Genomic DNA, 20282 nt, shown 5'->3' on the forward strand with positions numbered 1-20282 from the left:
ACTGCAGGCTGGAGGGGACTTGTGGTGCCAGCACTGGGAGCCTCCTGCCAGCCCCAGGGTCTGGGATGCAGTGCTGCCATCGGGAAAGCCTCTGGCATGCAGAGCTCAGGGGGCTGTAAGGCTGCTCAAGGGTGTGTCTGCAGGTACTGTGACCCCAGGGAAAGGCTGGCGACAAGTGGCACCGACTGGGTTGTGCTGTGCGCCCTACTGCTAGAGCCAGGGCTGTGCTGGTGTTTGAGCTGGCTGTGGTGAGCCAGGGCTCTGGAAGGCTCTGGGAGCTCCTGAGCTCCAGCACAGAGCTGCACCAGTGCAAGATTCCAGGCTGGGTTCGGTTGGATGTGACATCAGTAAGTGCGTGGGTCAGCTGGCATCTCTCTGTGCAGGTGCCCCAGGGCTGGCTCTAGCACCTAAACTAGCTGGTTTAAGGACAGCCTGGCTCTTGTGCACTGTGCAGTCACCCTTGTACTGCACTGCAGATATTTGCAGGGTTATGTTCTGGGGTTTGGTCTCTGCATCCCGGATTTGCGGGGTGCAGAAGTTGGATAAAGTCTTGCTCGGGCTGCAGTTTTTGCTCTTTACCTCTGAGAGAGCCAAAATAGAATCTTTTTCCCTTGTATCCACAAAAAAGGTGCTGAGAACCAAAACTGGATGAGAAATAGAACAACCTAATGCATTCTGAGAAAGCAGATATTAAGACAACTGTTAGAAATAGTGGTTTATGTCTCTAAACTATTTATAGTGTAGTCATGATGTCTCCAAAGAGAGCAATACTATATCACCAACATTTGATAGTGGTGCTCTGAATAGAGAACAGAATGCAAGACAGTACAGATGGCTGACAGACTGCAGCAAATTCCAGCTAATGAAGAAATGCAGTATGTTTGTTTACATGCAAGTTGAAACAGTTGGCTGTTAAAATTGGTTTTAAATCCAGCTCTGAGCTGTGTAAACATAGATCACCCTTATGCAGCTGATAATAAAGTATGTGTTTGCATCTAAGAGAAAGAAAAAAGCTTTCCTTTCGACAGCATTGCTGCAGTTTGATAACTTGGCTGTTCTGTATTCAATGATCTTCAGTTCATGTGCGAATTAATGCTGCAAGAAACAAAACCAGTTTACTGAGTGAATTTATGCGTAGTCTCAAATTGTGAACCTATATCCCTGAAGTATAGGTTTTATGATTAGATTTTGGAAAAAAAGATAAATTTGGGTAAATTTTACAATGCCCTGAACGTAGAATTCAAACAGAGGAAACAGTGAAGACCCAGACATTCTGCTGAACTGCTTCATCCAGTGGATCAGGTTATAGTTTTTCTAGCATTCACACTGTGAATCACGGGGGGTGGGAGTGGCTGATTCCTGAATTTTTAAGAGTGGGTTTCTGATGATAGTAGTTTTTACCCCTGCCTCCTTTACAAATTGGCATTTTTGAGCAGACAGCAAATCTGTTGTTACTTAATATTAGCACAGCGATGCCATATAATAGGAATACTGCAATCTCTTGTGTATCAGGAAGAGACAGACACAGGAAGAATAAAATGAGGAATTATTAGTACATCCTTTTCTGTAATACATCTCCAAAATGCATGATTTGCTTGTCAGAGTATTTCTGAGAATAAGTTCACTTTACTGGGGCAGCGTTCATCTCATTTGCTATCATTTTTTAGAAGCATCATCTGTATTATAGAGAGCTGTTAAAATTCTGGAGCACGTTTCAGGGAGATGTTTCAAATGCAACTTACTTGCTTTTGTTTTCCTTGCTGATGGGTGTTTAGAATGCATTTACTGGTAAGCATTATCTGACAATGAAAATGTTCTTTGCTCTCCAGCAGCAGGCACAGGCAGCTGTTCTGCAGCTGACCACAGTGGGGTTGGCTCTGGAGTTGCCCACTGATAGGAGAAGGCAGTAAAGAGGATGGGTTGCTGTTTGTGTTCTTCGCCATAACATTTAAAGGCTTGCCATGCAGATGATGTGTTATCAAAGCATTACAGGACTGCAGAAGGTGAGATAAATCACTTCCTTGTGTGGTTGGCTTTCAGAGGCATGCATGTGCTTGTGCAAATGAGTCCTCACATGTGGGCTGTAGAGAGAGAGAGACCAAAAAGTCCTCTGTGATGTATACACACATACATGCATTTAGTTTATGCTGATGAGGTGGGTTTTTCACTTCACAGATTGTGGTGTGATGGACAGTTGCTGATTCATGGAGAAAAACAACCCTCCTGCCAAGAACTGGAAATCTGCCATGATGCTAAACGATCTGAGATCCCACTCCCAGGGGCATGTGTGGATTTGCAAATCAACCAGGAGTCAGCCTATGAAGCACAGTAACATTGAAAGTAACCATCAAAACCAATGTTTATTTTGTGGTTTTTCTCTTGCTCTGACTCCATAGTCTAGGACTGAGAAGCAATTTAATGATTGCATCTTAGATTATATCCCCTAAAGTGCTTTCTTGATTTGCCAGATATTTATTATTTACATAGTTTTCCATGTAAACCAGAATCCGTTCTACTTTTGCAGCCAGAATTTTTTAACAGATGTTCAAGCAGTAACAATTCAGATTAGAGCCTTGGATTCCTAGACAGCTTTTGTTTGATTAAAAACAATAACAAATGCTTTGGAGAAGGAAATATATCATAGCAGGGCTCAGTGGATGTTTGGGTGCCAATATTGAGCATTTCCAAGTGCACATAAAAAATGCAAACAAAGATCTCTATAGTCTCTTGAAAGGGTGTAAACTTTTATGGACCCTGAAAATAGACTTTGTATGTTATTGTGTAACTGTAACTGTCTAGCAAGGGTTATGTGCTTGTGAAACACTTGTCACTGGAGTAGGCTGATCCAGTATAGTAATTAATTTGCTCTTCCTAAACTCCAAGGCCTCACTGTGTGTTCTCTACTTGAATTGCACAGATGCGAGGTTAGAGGAGCAACTTCCGAAGGTCTAGGTTTAGTTTTGTGGTGCATGGCTCAGTAAGCTAAAACCAAATGAGCTGAAAAATTTAGTCCTGAGGAAAAACTGTCAAGAGGATCTCTGCTTTCCCAGGCTTTTTGCCCTGGGACTGCCCTGAGGGTGATCTTATCTTCAATAAATAACAAGGCAGCAAAATAATCTCTTAGTGGTGTTGTTGATCCTATCCATAGGTAGGAACAAAGCAGCTCTGTACCTCTAAATGCCTTCTTTGTTTGCCAGGTGTCTGTGAGTTATGGTAGATCTGCCACTAACAACTGTCCCAGCTGTGTCCTTCCTGCAGAGCCATGTTGGATTCTGTCTGCTTGTCTTGGTTTTAAGTGTGAAATACTTGGTGTGAGGGCAATGGTGGGTAAAAGATGCAGTCTGCAGTAGTTTTTTGATGTTGAGTTTCTTCTGTATCTACACAGCTGCTAGTCTAAGGGTGCTGCTTTATGTAAGCTGTGCTTCTTGCAGGGTTCCTTAGTCATAAAAATGCAAGTCTGCATTGCATCTTCCATCTGAAGATGAGAGGTCCTCCTTGGGTCAAGGTAATGAGTGATGAAATACAATTACCTTGTGCATTATAATAATGACTCATATATTTATAGGTGCCTGTGGTATGAAATTTGGATGAATTGCACATTCTGATGGATGTTTAATTTTGTTTTCTCTTGCTGTTGGCTGGTATCATCCCACTTAATGGATAATTAGACTTCTTGTTGCAGAGATTTTACATAAGCACTTTGGGGTCCATTTTTGGGAATCTTTGGTTTATTTAGTAAATTAGTGTGATTATGGTAGTGCAAATGAAAAAAAAAAATAAAAACCACCACCATCATGCCATCACTTTGTGGCATCTGCCAAGCTACAAGAATTTTTTTTTTTAGTAATAGTTCTTGCTCACCAGCAAAACTGGTCATATTGCATGTGAATAAACTCCTGCAGAGGATTGAACTTATGCTTGTGCACAGCGGGACTGCTTTTCTCCCTCCTGTACATAATACCTTCTATAAATGATCCGCTCCTGTAAGGCACTCATAGCCCCACAGGGTATGTTGCAGTACTTAACTTTCTGTTGCTGCTTTTATTTATCATCAGTCAGTACCTTTGTGCTGGTATTAGTGTTTTAAATTCAGTGTTTTCAATCTTCAGACACTTAAAATGTTTTGGTATAATGATTCTGAGTAACTCTCAAAACTTTTTGACTAAGGATATGAGTTTTTTAAGTATAAAAATATTCCATTGAATAGAAACAGTGTCTTGCCAAAGAGAGAGTTCGTAAGACCCTTAAGACCATATCTCAGTGCCTTCTACATGCAAAATATTAGCAATATATGATGTTCCTGTACTGTATTCACTGCAGAACTCTCCAGTTCACTTCAGTGCCCAGGAAGGATTCATAGTATAGTGGATTACTACCATATAACTTAGGGGCTTGGCAATTGGATTTCTTAACTGAGGCCCAGGTTGTGGTCATTTGTTACAATATTTCTGTACAAAGGAAGAGAGATGTCTGGGGTTTTTTGCAGATAAATGAGATATGACCAACCTCCAGTTTCTTGATCTCAGAGGTATTCGCCTGTTACACCTTAACTTTGGAGCCAGAACAGTCCTAGCTATCTGGTATAATCACTAGTGTTCCAGAACAAATTTATCCCTTACACATGTATGTGCAAGTAAAATCTGAAGTTAACTGCAAGGGCAAGCAGAATTTGAAGTTAATTCTAAGTGGCGGTGTCTGAAGGAGAAATTTGGTTCTTGCTCGTAAGAAGATAATTTTAATAGCTCTAGTGAGATTAGGTTTACAGTTCCACTGGACATTAAGGTGCAGAGTCCCTCCCTAGTTAAGAATAAATGACAGTAGAAGGAATTATGGCAGGTTTTAAGTGGCACAAGTAATAAGATTGATTAGGTAATCCAGAGGAAAGGTACTAGCTCTAATAGCTTTTGCCATTTGCAGCCCTTGAGTAGGAAAGATCTTTTCGGATTTACTTTACGCCTAGCAGATTCAGTAGATTTAAAATAAAAAGGCATCTTTGAAATCTCTCGAACACTTGTGTGTTGTTGTTGCATTTGACGTAAGTTGGTGAGAATGCCTTCAGTGTCATTAGGCTCCGCTGATACACAGTACTTTTCCACTGGATTTACTCGGAGCTCGCGAATGTGTTGTAACGAGCTGCACTGCAGGCTGCAGTATCTGATTGTCATGCCAGGAGCATCACTAGCGTAGAGCTAAATAGAGATTGGTGAGGAAAGTGGGTCAGGAAACAGGCCTACTGTACCTGCAGAGACTGCAGAGTGCAGCGGCAGCGAGCAGAGTGTCCACAGCATGGCACTGTCTTACAAAGCATCCGAGAAGAGATGGGCTCAGCAAGTGGTTAGCATCGGATAGTGGGCATGTCTGGGAGCTGGGGATGCTGCTGCTTTTATCCTCCCTTCTCTCCCCTACTCTACACACTTGCTTTCCTGGGTGGTTTTAGCAGTGCCCATTTTATTTTTTTTCTTTCCTTCCATTAAAACATTCTTTCACTGCCAGAGGTCAAAACCATCCTGTCCTGTCCTGTAAGACAGTCTGCTAGAGACCTGCCTGCTGTTTCATGTGAGACGGTGCTAAATGTTGCTCAGGATTCTTGGCTACACTTTCCAGATGTCGGAGAGGAAAAGCTAGGTAGGATGCTGCTCTGTAGACTTCAGTGTGGTTGTTTAAAAAGGCTTTTCCTAGTGTTTCTTGCTTCACTTGCAAAACTAGTCTTGCTAGAGGTGACATTCAGAATAAAATTACAGTACAAACAGAAAAAGAGCAATAAAAACCGAAGCATCTCTAAGCAACCAGTTGGACATGCCAAAATTACCCAAGAAGTGGAAACTACAAAAGAAAGGGAGAAAAAAATTCCCAGAAGAGCCGTTATAAGAATTTTTGCTCAAGTGTAAGAGGAAATTGTGAAAGGAACCAAAAAAGATAATTTTGAAGTTCTGTTTCCTCTGCTGACCGCCTTTGCCACTATGGAGCTTAATTGTTGTGGCTCAGAATAGTCCCTTTTTGTAAGTCTTTTGGTATACTGTGTGCTCGTCTGTGTCCTGACCTTAAAGAGGACATCTAAAGCAGGGAATGATAATAGACTAAAAAAACACAACATCATTTTTAGCCTTAGAAATAGTTGTTTTCATTATCCTTCATTTATTTGAGAAGGAATACATTTCACTCACAAAGATTTACTTGAGATTTGAGACCTAAGAGTAGGAAGGAAAGACAGAAAGGTAGTTATCTGTTTGGCAGCTGGGAAAGGTCCATACTAAAAGGGAATGTTTTTCAGGAATCTTTTGGAGTCTGAATCTATTATTAATCCAGAAAAAGGAAGAGAATTGGGTTCAGAGGCCTTCAGACTTTAGGTGCCAAAGCCTGCAAGGTTCTTATGTTCTCAGCTTCCACTGCATTGCTAAATGGTGTAAATCCACATGCTTGTTGACTTAAGCAGAGGGATTACCATTGATCAGGTTAAAATAAAAATTGAAGGAGAAATAATGTAGCTCGATACTTGCTACCCTGTTTGTCTCAAGCTTTGGGTCTCAGAGACGTGATGAGAACAGGAGATGGGACGCAGGCATTTTGTGCTCAGAAAAGCAGGGTGGTGCAGAGGGCATGATCATGTGTCTTCAACCTGCTTTAATTAATCTTGACTTGACTTGTTCTGCAGAACAGAACATCCATGCTGGTACAGCATGGACAGGGCAGATGGCTGTTCTGCCAGTAACTCTTCCTCATCGTGACTGTAGGGAAATCACTTGTGTGGAGTGGTCAGACCACTGAAGAGTCTTCTGTTTCGTTTTGTGATGCACGTAGAATGATACTGAGAAAATGCCTGTGAAAGCAAGGCTTTGGTTTGTAAGCAGCTTGGATGCTCAAAAGAAGAGACATCCTCAGTGTCATAATTTCCAGACTGTGTAATAAATGAATGATAACATTAATAGCATTTCAAAGACAGGAGAATAAATGCTTCAGACTGAGACACCTTCAGTTGCTGTAGTAGCATAGACAGTTTAGGGAACTGAATATATTAAGATTCATGGATGCTAGCAGCATTAATTCTATGTTTAAATCTGAGAGCAGCTTTACTGTGATAATTCAGCAGTGTAATCAAAACAAAAAAAACCTTTCTTCGCTACTATGGGTGTTGCAGATAAATCCTGTGAATTTCCCAGTGCAGGTTACTGAAATGGACAATATTGCGTGTCACTGTTGCTTTTCAGAATCAGCTGCTCTGGGAATCCTTTGACCATCTCATGGTTCACGTTCTGCCCTGCCTTCACATACTTGCAGATTTTCCTAACCTTCCCAATTCAGCATTTGTATAGTTCTGTAAGCTGTTCCAGCTCACAAGCCTTGACACAGGGAGCATAAACATAGAGGGGTAAGCAAACGTGTGCCAACAGTAGCAGTGACAGCATTCCCTGGCTTTCACTCTGAAGGGAGATGACTTCAGTTCCTAAAAAGACAATTTACAGCATGTACCACATGGTGGACAAGATCACATAGTGCTTTATGTGCTATTTATGTTTAAATACCAAGTAAAGGTCTTGCCTAAGCTATCAAGGCTTTTCTTCTTACTTGTTCTTTTATTTTGCCTTTAATCATGGATATGGAGTTAATGTGGTAATGAAAGGAGAAGGTGAAACTGTGTGTGGTCTTTGCTCACTTTCTGGACTTTGACTGGTTTTGCTGCCTTGTTCTAGGCCTGCAGTTGTGTCACCTGTGAAGTAGATTTTCTCCTGAGCAGTATTTTGCTGAATAGGAATACTAGCTTGGTCACAGAATCACAGCATGGTTAAGGTTGGAAAGGTCCCCTGGAGGTCATCTAGTCCAACCTCTCTGTTCAGGCACATTAGTCAGGATTGTCCAGATGGCTTTTGAGTATCTCCAGGGAAGGAGACTCTACGATCTCCCTGGGGAATCTGTTCCAGCACTCAGTCACCTGCCCACTGAAGAAGTTCTTCCTCATATTCAGGATGAACCTCCTGTGCATCAGTTTCTGCCCATTGCTTCGTGTCCTCTTGCTTGGCACCACTGGGAAAAGCCTGCCTCCATCTTCTTGACACCCTCCCTTCAGATACTGACGGACATTGATGAGGTCCTCTCTCAGTCTTCTATTCTTGAGGCTGAACAGGCCCAGCTCCCTCATCCATTCCTTATAGGAGAGATGCTCCAGACCCTTAACCATCTTTGTAGCCCTCCACTGGACCCACTCCAGGAGCTCCGTGTCTCTGTTGTAGTGAGGAGCCCAGAGCTCAGCACAGTATGGCCTCACCAAGGCTGAGCAGAAGGACAGGATCACCTTCCTGATCTGCTGGCAATGCTCTTCCTAATGCCCCCCAGGACCACCACTGGCCCTTCTTGGCCACAAGGACACCACTGCTGGGTCATGGACAGCTTGTTGTCCACCAGGACCCCCAGGTCCTTCTCCACAGAGCTGCTTTCCAGCAGGTCAGCCCTCAGCCTGTACTAGTTATTCCATGGGGTTATTCCTCCCCAGGTGCAGAACCCTGCACTTGTGTTTGTTGAATTTCAGACAGTTCTGCTGTGCCCATCTCTGCAGCCTCTCAAGATCCTTCTGAAGGGCTACACAGCACTCTGGGGTGTAACTCCTTTGGGTCAAACTCTTTTGAACAGAAATTTTATTTTGAAATAGGACTGTTACAACGAAAGGCACCCAAACCTCATCACACTTGTGCAGTGTGTTGTGACAGTCTGGATAGGAAAGAGCAGGTAGTAGCCCAAAGTTTTTGAAGCTCTGGTTTAAGTCATACTCTGCTGTTTTAGACACAGAAAGCAGCTGATTTTCAAAGATCCTGCTTGTCTTGCAATTTCCACTTGCCATCAGTTTTAGATGTAGGGTATTTAAACTCCTAGATATGTTATTTAACTGTGTTAAATTTTAATCAGATCTCATTTTAAAAAATTATAAAATCTTTGGCTCTCCCTGTGGAATGACTAAATCCTTTGACAATACTGCAGACAGGCCTGTAGAGGGGTTCTTCAGAACTCAGAATCTTTTGAGGTGATGTAGGGATTTTTGTGGCTTTTTTTTAAATTAACCTCTTCAGGCTTGCCATGGAGGTGAACAGTATGTTCATCCTGTTCAGTCCTGTCAACTCCATGTCACCTGTAAGGAGAGAGGCTGACCTATTTCTCTGGCTTTTCTGGGTTTGCAATTGGCTTTTAGTTTGCAATTGTTCCTGCAAGCAGAATTAAGCAAATTTCCACCTTGCTTTTCTTATTGTAGTAAAAGATGGGGTGTTTCACAAATTGTCCTTGTTTTCACATCTTTAAAAAAATTGCTACCTGTTTTCTTAAAAACCACCAATCAAAAACTTGAAAAGTTCATATTAAAACCAATAATTTCCTAAAGAAGCTTTTCAAAGTTTGAGCTCAGAGATGCAAACCCTTCCTCTCAACTTGTTGTAAGAATGCTTATCACAACATGGTGTTGGCCAAGAATATCTTAAAATAATTTAACTTCAGTTACTAATGGAGATGATGATGTTCCCAGTGCTTTAGGTGTTCTGTCCTTGGTGTTTCTGACCTTGCAACTAAAACAGTCTCTTTGGAAAGTTGTATGGCAAATTACTAATTCTAATGTAGTTCCTAATTTCAGGCCCCTTGCACTTGTAATTTCTCCCACAACTAATATGCAACCCTTTCTCCTGTGGTTTTGGATGGGAGCTCTTCAAAACTGCTGTTTTAAGCTGTATTATCAGTACTTGATCATCATTTCCCTTGAATGCTTTATTAACCTGTAGATGGCTTTCCCAGTGGGATAGTTGCACTGTTAGACTGCATTTTTCCTTGTGCCTCGTGTGCTACCCCATATGATTACTTGTCTTCAGAGTCCTTAATATCCTTATTGTTATTTTTAATTCTACAACCCTTCTGCTCAACCCTGGTGCTATAAATATGTGAGTAGGAGTGGCAGACTTCTGCTACAAGCTAACATTTCTCTTCCTTGTATTTTGCTTTTAGGATGTGTGTTTGAGTGATGAGGAACATTATCTTATTTAGGGTAGAGACAAAGGGCTTCGAGACAGTCCTAAACCTTGGTCAGAAATTCAGTGAGGAGAAGGGGAATCAAGCTGCTTGTTCTCTAATGCAGTAGATAACTTAATATGCAAATCCCTGGTTTCATGATTTTGCATTAACTGTTAATATTCTACTGTATTTGAAATAAGGCTATTCCTGTTCTTCTAATTGGAAGTCCTCCTTTCAAATGGAGTTTCTTTTGCAGATGTGTTAAGGATAAAGGATGATGAGATTTTTTTTGACTTCTCCCACAAATTTCACCTACATTTTTCTCATGCTCCCAAATGTGCACAGCAAAAGGGTGCCTTCTTCCCCTTCTCCTGCCCTGCTAAGAGTTAGCTTCTGCCTACATAGTTTTTGCTTTTTCTCCTTCCAGTTTTATTCATTGAGGATGCCTTTCTTTTTAAGGGGTAGGTGTTCTTTTCCACTGTAGTTCAGAATTTGGTGCCTGTGATTTTGTGTGTCCTTTTCTAGCATTGCTTCTGATACCATGGTTCTACCATGCTGCTGTATGTGTGAAGTTTCTAAGAGCACAAGGACTATTGCAATTATACAGTCATATTTTCTTAATTCAAGCTGGAGACTTTACTCAAATTATTCCTGCAACAGGAATAAGTTATTTTGTGTGATGGCATCTTCCTTAGGCTACCCAGTCATGACTTTATATGGTGGAGGACTCAGCTTGTTCCTGTTTAAGTTGTTGGAATAGCTTCTTTTGTCTTGTGCTTGCCTGTTCTTCCAGAGGTGAAGTTAATATCTATTGTGCTGCAATGTCCTTTATTAACTGAGGGCCAAGAAATTTGAAGGTTTTCTAAAACTCATCAGAGCTAATGTGATTCTTTTCCCCAAACTGTCAAGACTTGGGTGTATAATTGTGTCTCTGCAGCTCTTGTAGCAGACAGTTTCTGAACTGCCTGTCTTCTAGAGGAGCCTGTAGCACTCTCCTCTAATGAAGCTCTCTGGTGTGGTGTGACAGCCATTTGCTGGGAACTATGTATACACAATTGATGCTGAAATTACCTACTGTTTGTCATAAAGATGTATTTCAGGAACATGCTGTTATCTTTATAGATGGCAAGACATAAATGCAGGAAGAGTCCTATTTAATTTGATTAGTTTTGATTCTTTGCCAGCTTTTTGGATGTTTGTATCCTGTGAGCAGTTGCAAAGCAGTTTTGTTGCGCCATTTGATTTTGTGGGGGTTACTTTTGCAGCTTTCCAGTCAAGAGATTGCATGCCAAAAACTTGAAAATGCCAAAGTTTAAAACTCCTTTAAGCAGAAAGAGCTGATGAAGAAGTGTTTTCTCAAGTGGTGTTTATGTTTTGAATAAGTCCTTATTTTTATTTTTTGGGAGTGACAATTGATCGCAGCTTAAATGTTTGAGTAAAAAAAAAAACCAACCTTGCATTTCAGGGGGAAAAGATTGATGTGTTTTTGTTTATCTGAAAAACTAGGAGGACCGAGTGAAACAAGGTAAATAACTCACTGGTGTAGTTTAAGCTTGCAAATTATTCAGGGGCTCTTTTTTGTGACCAGTTTTTTCTCGAGAAACATGCTGCACCATATACTTTCACTGCCTTTTAACAGCATTAGTGGAATGATAAAAGTATGTGTAAAAACAGCAGCTTAGATGTTCCCTGGTTTTATTTTTTTTCTTCTTCTTGGGGAGTTTTTTTTTGAGGTGGTGATCACTATTAGAAACTGAAGTCCCTTGTTGCAGAAACGCGCCGTAGATCTTTATTGAAAGCTAGCAATTTTTAAGAAAACACAACAAAAGATGAAAGCACATTTGATTCCAACAGATCACACTTCTAGTCTGTCGTGAGGTGACAATATATTAGCTTGCAAGCTGTTGCTGTCAGATGGTGTGCTGGGTGGTTTGAGAGCCCAGTTCGCTGCTTTACTTGTGCAGTGCCTTATTCTTCCCTGTGGCGTGGCCGTCGCATCTTTTCATGCAGGCAAGCTCCAGACAGATGCAAGATGTTGTCTGATCCATACAGATCCCTGTGCTGAGTGGTAATCTGAAAGTAACCTTGGTGAAAAGCAAGCAGCTTTGCTGAAAAATTTCCCTGTGATGCCATTGCTATGGCAACTGTGTCTATTGTGTATGGGCTCAGCCGAGTCTGGCTCCTGGATGCTGCAGTGTGGAAAAGCATTGCCTTTAGAAGTGCCTCCCTTCCCCCATTTCTGGTGGGTTTGATGGCAGCAAAGGCTGATAAGGCCTCCCTTATCAAACTCATCCTTCCTATTTTGCTTTTAGTTTTGCTACTAGTTCAGGCATACTGCCTAATAAGACAGAACCATGCTGAAAATGGAAGGGCTGCTGATGTCTGGCTGCATCTCAGTCTCTCTGTTGCTCTGTGGTGATAATCCAGGATGATTTGCAGAGGCAAGGCAGCAACACAGCAACAGGGCAAGGTATGTCCCCTTTCGTGCTCTGCAGAGGGAGAGGAGCCTTTTGTCTGACAGTGAGGCGGCAGTCGTGAGCAGTGGAAGAGGACTGGAAAAGATGTGTGCTGCACAGTGGAGAGGAGCACACAAGGGATGCCAGAAAGGTGGGCTGAAAAGACCATTCATCAGCAGGAGCCCTAATTTGTGCTCGCTGGGCAGTGAGCTGGCTATTCCTGATTTGTAACCATAAAATGTCAGCATTTTCTTAAACCAAAATAATACTACTACTAATAATAACAATAATAATGATGATGATGATATCCCTGTCTGCTTGATGGTGCAATTTTCTGCTACTTTGAGAGGGTGCTGGAGGGGGGTCCATCAACCAGAATTACCTTCTGCAATTGGATAAATATTTTTTTATTTTCGTATATATATATATACACATACACACACATACATACATTCATATATATTCTGCAGAACAGGCGTGTGTGCAGTCCTGTTCTGTGTTTTAGTGGCAGATAACTGAAGGGTGCCAATATTGTGCCTTGAAGAGGCTTGAGAAGCAAAAAAACAGCCGTTGATGTGGAAGTGAAGTGGGAAGTAATAATCTGTAATTAATCTAAAATTTATTAGGCTGATGAAATGGATGTCAGATTCAGCATTCCCTTCCCTCAGCTGCGGTACCTTCCTGTGGGAATGTGCAGATGCAGTAACTGGATGTCCCTCTCACCATGGATAACAAACACATCCTGCTTTGTAAGTGAACCTGACAGAGTCTTATGCCTCAGTTTGGTGAAAGCTTTCACCCTCCCTGCTCTCTGTAGTTCACAAGGGCTTTAAAAATTCTTTTTGAATCAAGAGAGCCCCAGTTTTTGCTGCTGGCTACTGGTTTAATATTGCTGAATCCTAGAATAGGGCTCTGCATATTTTTATCTGAGGTTATCTGAGTGAGAGAATGAAGGTGACGTGAGGCGATGCAAGCGACATGCCAAACAATGAAGCTGTGCTTGGACAGCATCTGAATGGAAGCCAGGGAAATAATTTTAATGGATTGCCTTGCTACTCATTTTTCCCCCCTCCAAAAAAGTCTTTTGTTATCCAAGTATATTTTTAGTCTTTTTTTTCTGTCTGGTCAACTGTTCATTCATGTTTGTGTTGAATACATTGTTCCTTCAGTTTTCAAGAGACGATGCCTGTAGTGATGGAAACAATTTTCTTAATTGCTGAGGTGAATGTTACTGCCCTTCATCCTGACCTGAAAGAACCTTTTTTCTTCAGGCAGTCTCATGAACAATCCAGCCTTTTATGTTTGTTACCTTCCTTTTAGTCAAGATGGAGCCTGCGTAAAAAAGCATGTGAAAAATCTTTCCTTTAAAAATTATTTAGGAAGCAAAATCTTTGCGCTCTGTAAATCATAGTCTTATACTGAAATTATTCTTTTTAAAGGTGCAGCGTAATTTTGAGCTTGTTCTTATTTCTGTTTGTTTTAAAATTAGCAGTGCCTTCTGTTCTCAGGAAGGTCCGAAATAGAAACTTAGTTTCTAAGTATGGGCTTACGTATGTTCCTAATAATAATAAATTTAGGGTTATGCTAAATATGTTCCTCTGTATGGGTAAGTTAGCAGTAGTAGTCTGCTTTCTCTTGTATACAAGGTTGGTTGCTCTTTGGTGAGGAACTGAGGATAGGAAAAATGGGGAAACAGTATATGGGAAATTTTAAAAAGCCTGATAATTTTCCAAGGCAGGAGGGGAAAAGAGAAACTTTGCACTCCCCTTTACTTTCAGTCCTTGTTCCTTTTCTGTTTTAGGAGATCATTTTACCCTGGCAGACTACAGAGTAAAGTCCACCAGGAAAATCTGCAGAATATTTTATTGCCTTGTTTTCACTTACAAGTGATCTGAAACATCTTCACACACTGTTTGCTCATCTATTGGCTCTTTTTCCCCAGTAACTTATCTCAGTTGTTCTTTTACTTGTGGGTGAATGTAGGATGTCCTTTCTGTGCACACAGAAAGAAAAGAAAGCAGGAGACTGCAGGGGTGAAAAGAGGGGATGAATAGGAAAAGGAGAAGTAGTCCATGAGAAGGAGTGGGTATGACATTTGCAGATGGTTTGCTTCACCTCACACAAGCGATGTGAAGAATTCAGCAATGAATGAATGGCCAGAATCGTCCAACATATATGACAAATGATGCTCAGCAGTTGAATTACAGAATATTTTGATCCTCTGAACTCAGAAATGGATTGCTTCCATCTCCAGCAGTAGTCCTGTGAAACACTCTTTAAGCAACTGGAGAGGTGCAAGTTCTTTAAAAAAAAAAAAAAAAGCTTTTCAGGCATTTAGTAAGAAAAATGGTTGCATGCTGTGTGCAAATATGACAAAGGTGTAAAGATTCAAAAAGATATGAAATGTAACAGACATTCCCTCACAGGTAAAAAGTCTTTTCTTGGATAATGTAACATAATCAAAATATTTTTCAGGTTGTATGATTCTAAAGGTATTATGGCTAACCAAACTTTCCCCTATCCAGTAAGTACCACAGTGTTTCAGCACTAGGTTGGAAAGGCAAGCTGCTTAAAACTACCATTCCAGGTTTTTTTTGGCCAAGTAGTTGGGGATGAAGTGCTGCTTTGTACTTTGGAACACCTCAGATATTTTTGAGGTGAAATCTGCTACAGAAGATGATAATCCAATATATTGAAATAGTTGGAAAATCAGATATTGGTCTTTTTTTTTCCTGTCTGCAATGGTTAAATGTGTTTTCAGTAATTGGAAGTGATGGACTTCAATTGCCATTGTTATTTGAAATGGTAATAGCAGGGCAGCTGTGCTGTGCAGAGACCGCCTCCATTAAGAGGATGTAGCTTTTATTTAGCGTGGATATTGGAGAGTCTGTGCAAAGAAGTAAATGTTTAACCCCATGTGCAATAATGGACTGGGAAGACAATGTGACCTCCAGCTCTCAAGTGTTCTGTGTCCAGGAATGGTGTGTTGGCCAGAGAATGCTCAAGTCAGAATGGCAATAACTTTGGTTACTGACAGACTCCAACACTCCTGATATTTGCCAGTGTGTAAACATCACGTGTGGGCAGGAGAACACACAGTTCACCTCCTGCACAACACAACTTGAGCAGTAGTTCTTAACCTTTTTGCACATGATGACCTTCCTTGTGAGAGTAAATCACTTCTGAAGCTCATTGACTGAGAACTCAAGGCAGGTCAGGGTGGGTTTTTGTGTTATGCAGTGCTGCTTCAGTCTAATCAGGTTCCAGAATATCCAGGAAGGGGTTTCCTGTTGTTGTTATTCTTAGCTGGGCTGCATATTTTGTTTTAGGTTAAATGAGTTCACCAAATGTCTGGAAGATTCTGAAATAGGAAGGATCACTGCCTCTTGATTTCCAGCTAAACAGTGATGCCACTTGGAATTACAAGTGCACAAGAGGTGGGTGTGTTTTGTAATTAGTGGTGAAGTCTGGTGGGCTGTTGACTTTAATATAACCTGCAGTACTTTTCATCTGTTGCAAAAATGCTGCTACTTTATTAAAAGATATTAGAACTCCATTTTTGAGAGTTTTTGTATTTTGTATTCTGTCAAGTGGCATAGACTGTTGTATCAGATGAAGCTAGAATTTTAAAACCGCATATTATGTAACTAATATTTTACAAATTGGAAGGAAAACAGGTATTTTGAAGGGATTCCTAATCAGTATATTTCACAATGACTCTCTAGTAGTATTGAGGAATGTGTTCCTGTCTTCAGGGGTTATTTTAAAGCATCGATTCCTTTTTGTAATGAGAATATAGTACTGCTCATGAAATGCTATTTGAAAAATTGTCTTGTCTGTCTTGATGATTCCTGTGCGCTGTTACAGAGCCACCCTGTGAGAGCAACAGAAAAAATACGATTTAACAGTAGGAGGATAGGAGCCTGACTTCTGTGCATGTGGGAATGTTGTAATCTTTCTGAGCAGCAGGAAGACAGATGAATTAATGCAAGAAGTCACTGACAGTATCTCTGCCCTCCTCACCTTGGTTAGGTTAGCCAACTCCCTTCTAGTCTGTATCAAAGAACAAAATGCTCTCCTGATTAAGCCACGATGCAACAAAATATTTCAGTATGAAACCTTATGGAAAAGGTTGTGATTGCAATACGAATGTCTGTGGTTACAATTTATTCAGGAAGAGTCAAATAGGTTCATAGGAGTGAAAGGGTCATTTTATATTAAAAGCTTCGTTACCTGTTTCTCAGTCATTAACAAGTTGGAAATAAGAGGTTATAAGGGGTATCCAGGAGGTGGGAAATCCTTTCCACTCCCCTGAAAAGAAGCAAAAGGCACTGGCTGCTGCCTGGCCTGTGATCTACTACAGCACAAAATGACCAGCTCCATTTAAGAGGGATAGGAAAAGAGCTGTGATACTGAGGGTGAGTTTGCTCTCAGACAAATACAAGAGTGACTTATACACTGTCAATACTAAAACATCTTAAATACGTCTGTTGGCAAAACCCTAGGAAGGCAAATTTTGTGTTAGTAGTATTTTCTATTTTGCATTTGGGGGAAAAAGCAGAAGTACCATAAAGGAATGAGATTCTCTTCTCCATACCAGGATTTTTTCAGCCTCTAGAGATAGAATTTTAAAAATCAAGGCTGAACCTTTTCCCTTCCATAATTTAAGGAGAGATGGCCCAAGTGCTGTATAGGTTGTTGATAATAATTTTTTCCCAGAACGTCAGGTAAGTTTCAGAAGACTAGGTGGAAGACAATGCCCTGCCAGCATTTTAAAGGACCGAACAAAATGACTCAAATAATTTTAGGCCTGTCAGCCTGGTATTTGCCTTGGCTTAGTAATGGTGTGGCTGACATGAATTTTGATCAATAAAAGTTTAAAGGATGATGATGTAGTTGCTTGCAGTGAGTGTGTGACTATGGAAAATACATCTTGTCAGTCTAATGTGATACCTACTTTTTATGAGATAAAAGCTTGATAAATGCGTCAATGTCAAATGCAGACATAAGAAACTTGGATTTCTGTCAGGCAGTGTCCTGGACAGTGTATGGCATTCTGATCAGGAAATTTTAAAGATACACAATTATAATAACAAAAAAATGAAAAAACCATAAAAAAATTACAAATTGGCTCTGAGAGGCCCTAGGAATATCACTGTAAATTGAAGTCTTTACCAAATACGTGTTTCTAGTGGAGTCACTGGTATTAAAAGATTACCTGGATTGTTTGTGTGCTTAGGACTAAACTAATCTAATTTCTTGGTTTTTGTGTTGCAGTTACACATTGAATGGATGTTTCTGGTGAACTGTGCACAGTGACACTATATAGTTCCCCTGAGAGGTTCCAACAAGTTTAGAATCTCTCTGTATGTGTGAACAGTCTAAATGACTCTTTTTGGTATCCAGAAAGATTTACTGTGCTGTACCTGACCACAGTAAATTTTGTCTGTCTCAGTCTTGCCCATTTATCAAGCTTTATGAACGTCTTCTGGAGTTTTGATTCAAGAACTCTAAATGAATTCACATTGCAGAACCTTCGCTACCCATCCTGTTCCCTGTGTAGGAAATGAAGTGAGAGAAGTAAGGAAGGGGGTCAGTAGAACTGTTACTTTGGACTTCTAGAGGGCAGACATTGGCCTGTGTAGGAGCCTGGTTGACAGAGTGCCTTGGGAGGCAATCCTGAAGGGCAAGGAAGTCAGGAAGGCTGGACATTCTTTCATAAGGGAATCCTAAAGGCACAGGGACAGGCTGTCCCTGTGTGCTGAAGAATGAGCCGGTGATAGAAGACCTGCCTGGCTTAACAGGGAGCTTTGTCTGGAGCTCAGAGGGGGAAAAAAGGTGAGTTTATGACCTTTGGAAGAAGGGGCAGGCAGCTCAGGAGGACTATGGGAATGTCATGCAGGGAGAAAATTTGAAGGGCCAAAGGCCAACTAGAACTCAATCTGGCTACTGCCAAAAAAGACAATAGAAAATTCTTTCTATAAATACATTGGCAACAGAAGGAGGGCTAAGGAGAATCTCCATCCTTTATTGGATGTGGGGGAAAACATGGTGGCAGAGGATGAGGAAAAGGCTGAGCTGAGTAATGCCTTCTCTGCCACAGTCTTTAGTAGTAATGCCAGTTTTTCTCTGGCCCCTGAGCTGAAAGACAGGGATGGGGAGCAGAATGAAGCCCCCATAATCTAAGGGGAAATGGTCAGTGACCATTTAGACACACACAAGTCTATGGGGCTGGGTGAGATCTGCCCAAGGGTACTGAGGGAGCTCATGGAAATGCTCACTGAGCCACTTTCCATCATTTATCAGCAGTCCCGGCGCACTGGGGAGGTTGGCAAATGTGATGCCGAGTAACAAGAGTGGCCAGAAGGAGGATCTGGGGAACTACAGGCCTGTCAGCCTGACTTTGGCACCTGGGAAGGTCATGGAGCTGATCATCCTGAGTGCCATCACGTGGAATGTACAGGACAACCAGGGAATCAGACCGGGGTTCATGAAAGGCTGGTCCTACTCAACCAACCTGATCTCCTCTGACAAGGTGACTTGCTTGGTGGGTGAGGAAGAGGCTGGGGTTGTCCACCAAGACTTTAGTAAAGCTTTTAACACTGTTTCCTGAAGTGTTCTCCTGGAGAAGTTGGCAGGCCATGGCAGCTGCACTCTTTGGTGGGTAAAAACTGGCTGGATGGTTGGGCCCGGAGAGTAGTGGGAATTGGGAGTTTAAATCCGGCTGGTGTCTGGTCACAAGTGGTGTTCCCCAGGGCCCAGTGTTGAGCCCAGTCCTGCTCAATATCTTGACTGACGTTCTCAAACCTCTTTTTGAATCTAAATGATTCTGTGATTCTGTAATTCAGCTTTTTAATAAAAATGCCTTTTTATCAGCTATGTAGAGTCACTTCAGACTTTTTTTTTCCCTAATTCTTCTTTTGTGTCTAGCATTAGGGCTCGGTCTCTATTTGAGTACTTTCAGATGGTATTCTTATTTATTCAGAAGAGCTTTCCTATTAATTTTTGCATTGGACTCTTAGCAAGCTTACATTTTATTTATTTCCAGCAAGCTTGCTTTAGGGAGCTGTGCTATTAGTAAGTGCTACAGAAACAGAGAATCCAACGCTGAAGAGCAGAGTTACATGATACCCTAAAGACATAAGCACCATTTATTTGGAGAGGTAAGGGAGCGGACAGTCAGCAAAATTCATAGCTTGGTATTTTTGTACAAGGATACAGAAGCTGCATGCCTGCAGCTCTTCTGGAAAGTAAATGAACCAAGAAAATTCTGTCCTCAAGTTGAGGTAGTTGGTGTATGAAAAATGTTTTTGTTTTCCTCTGGTATTTATTTTGTCATATTTTAGGATAAGTTTTTAATGTGCTGGCATTTTTTTGGCTACGGGTTAAGTTGATAACATTTTTATTTTTATGTGCATGTTTGTGGGGGAGGGAGAGGTCAGTGAGTGTCATGCTGGAAATCAGGCAAAGATTTCCAGCCTTGAACAGCTGCTAGTCATCTTGAATAATATTTCCCAAAGGAATTGAGTTCAATAAGGGACGCTTCTAATGATATTACACAGTAGTAGTTCTGTACTTTAAATAACCTGCTCATTTCTTTCAAGTAACATAAAATGTTTTGGAAATTAAGTAGGTTTTTTTTATTTCCTTCAATGACACTGTACTTATGTACTGCCAGTTTACACAAGCAGCAGTACTAAGGTCAGCAGGGCTAGCACAGAAATGAAAGCTCAGTCCAATTTTGCATGAGAGCTTCCATGAACATTTAGTAGTTTCCCTGAAAATTAGTCTTCCCACATCCCAGGGCTGGAAGTTGAACCGAGATGTTTAACATTCTATCATAAATTT

General features: G+C 41.1%; 1 protein-coding gene across 7 annotated transcripts in view; it reads left to right on the plus strand.

Moving 5' to 3' along the window:
- SERGEF (secretion regulating guanine nucleotide exchange factor) overlaps positions 1 to 20282 on the plus strand; it is a 143371-nt gene that overhangs the window by 50470 nt on the left and 72619 nt on the right. The window contains exons 10-11 of one of the 7 annotated variants that reach the window (XR_751043.2): positions 1830 to 2003; positions 2176 to 2340. The exons of 4 other annotated variants lie outside the window; for them this stretch is intronic. The gene's annotated coding sequence lies outside the window, so the exon portion shown is untranslated. Of the gene's footprint in view, positions 1 to 1829; positions 2004 to 2175; positions 2341 to 15763; positions 15872 to 20282 lie in introns of all 7 variants that reach the window. 2 more of the 7 variants (XR_002043905.2, XR_751053.3) reach the window with 2 other exon arrangements.

Source organism: Corvus cornix, chromosome 5 (genome assembly GCF_000738735.6).
Source record: "Corvus cornix cornix isolate S_Up_H32 chromosome 5, ASM73873v5, whole genome shotgun sequence".
Lineage (NCBI taxonomy): Eukaryota > Metazoa > Chordata > Aves > Passeriformes > Corvidae > Corvus > Corvus cornix.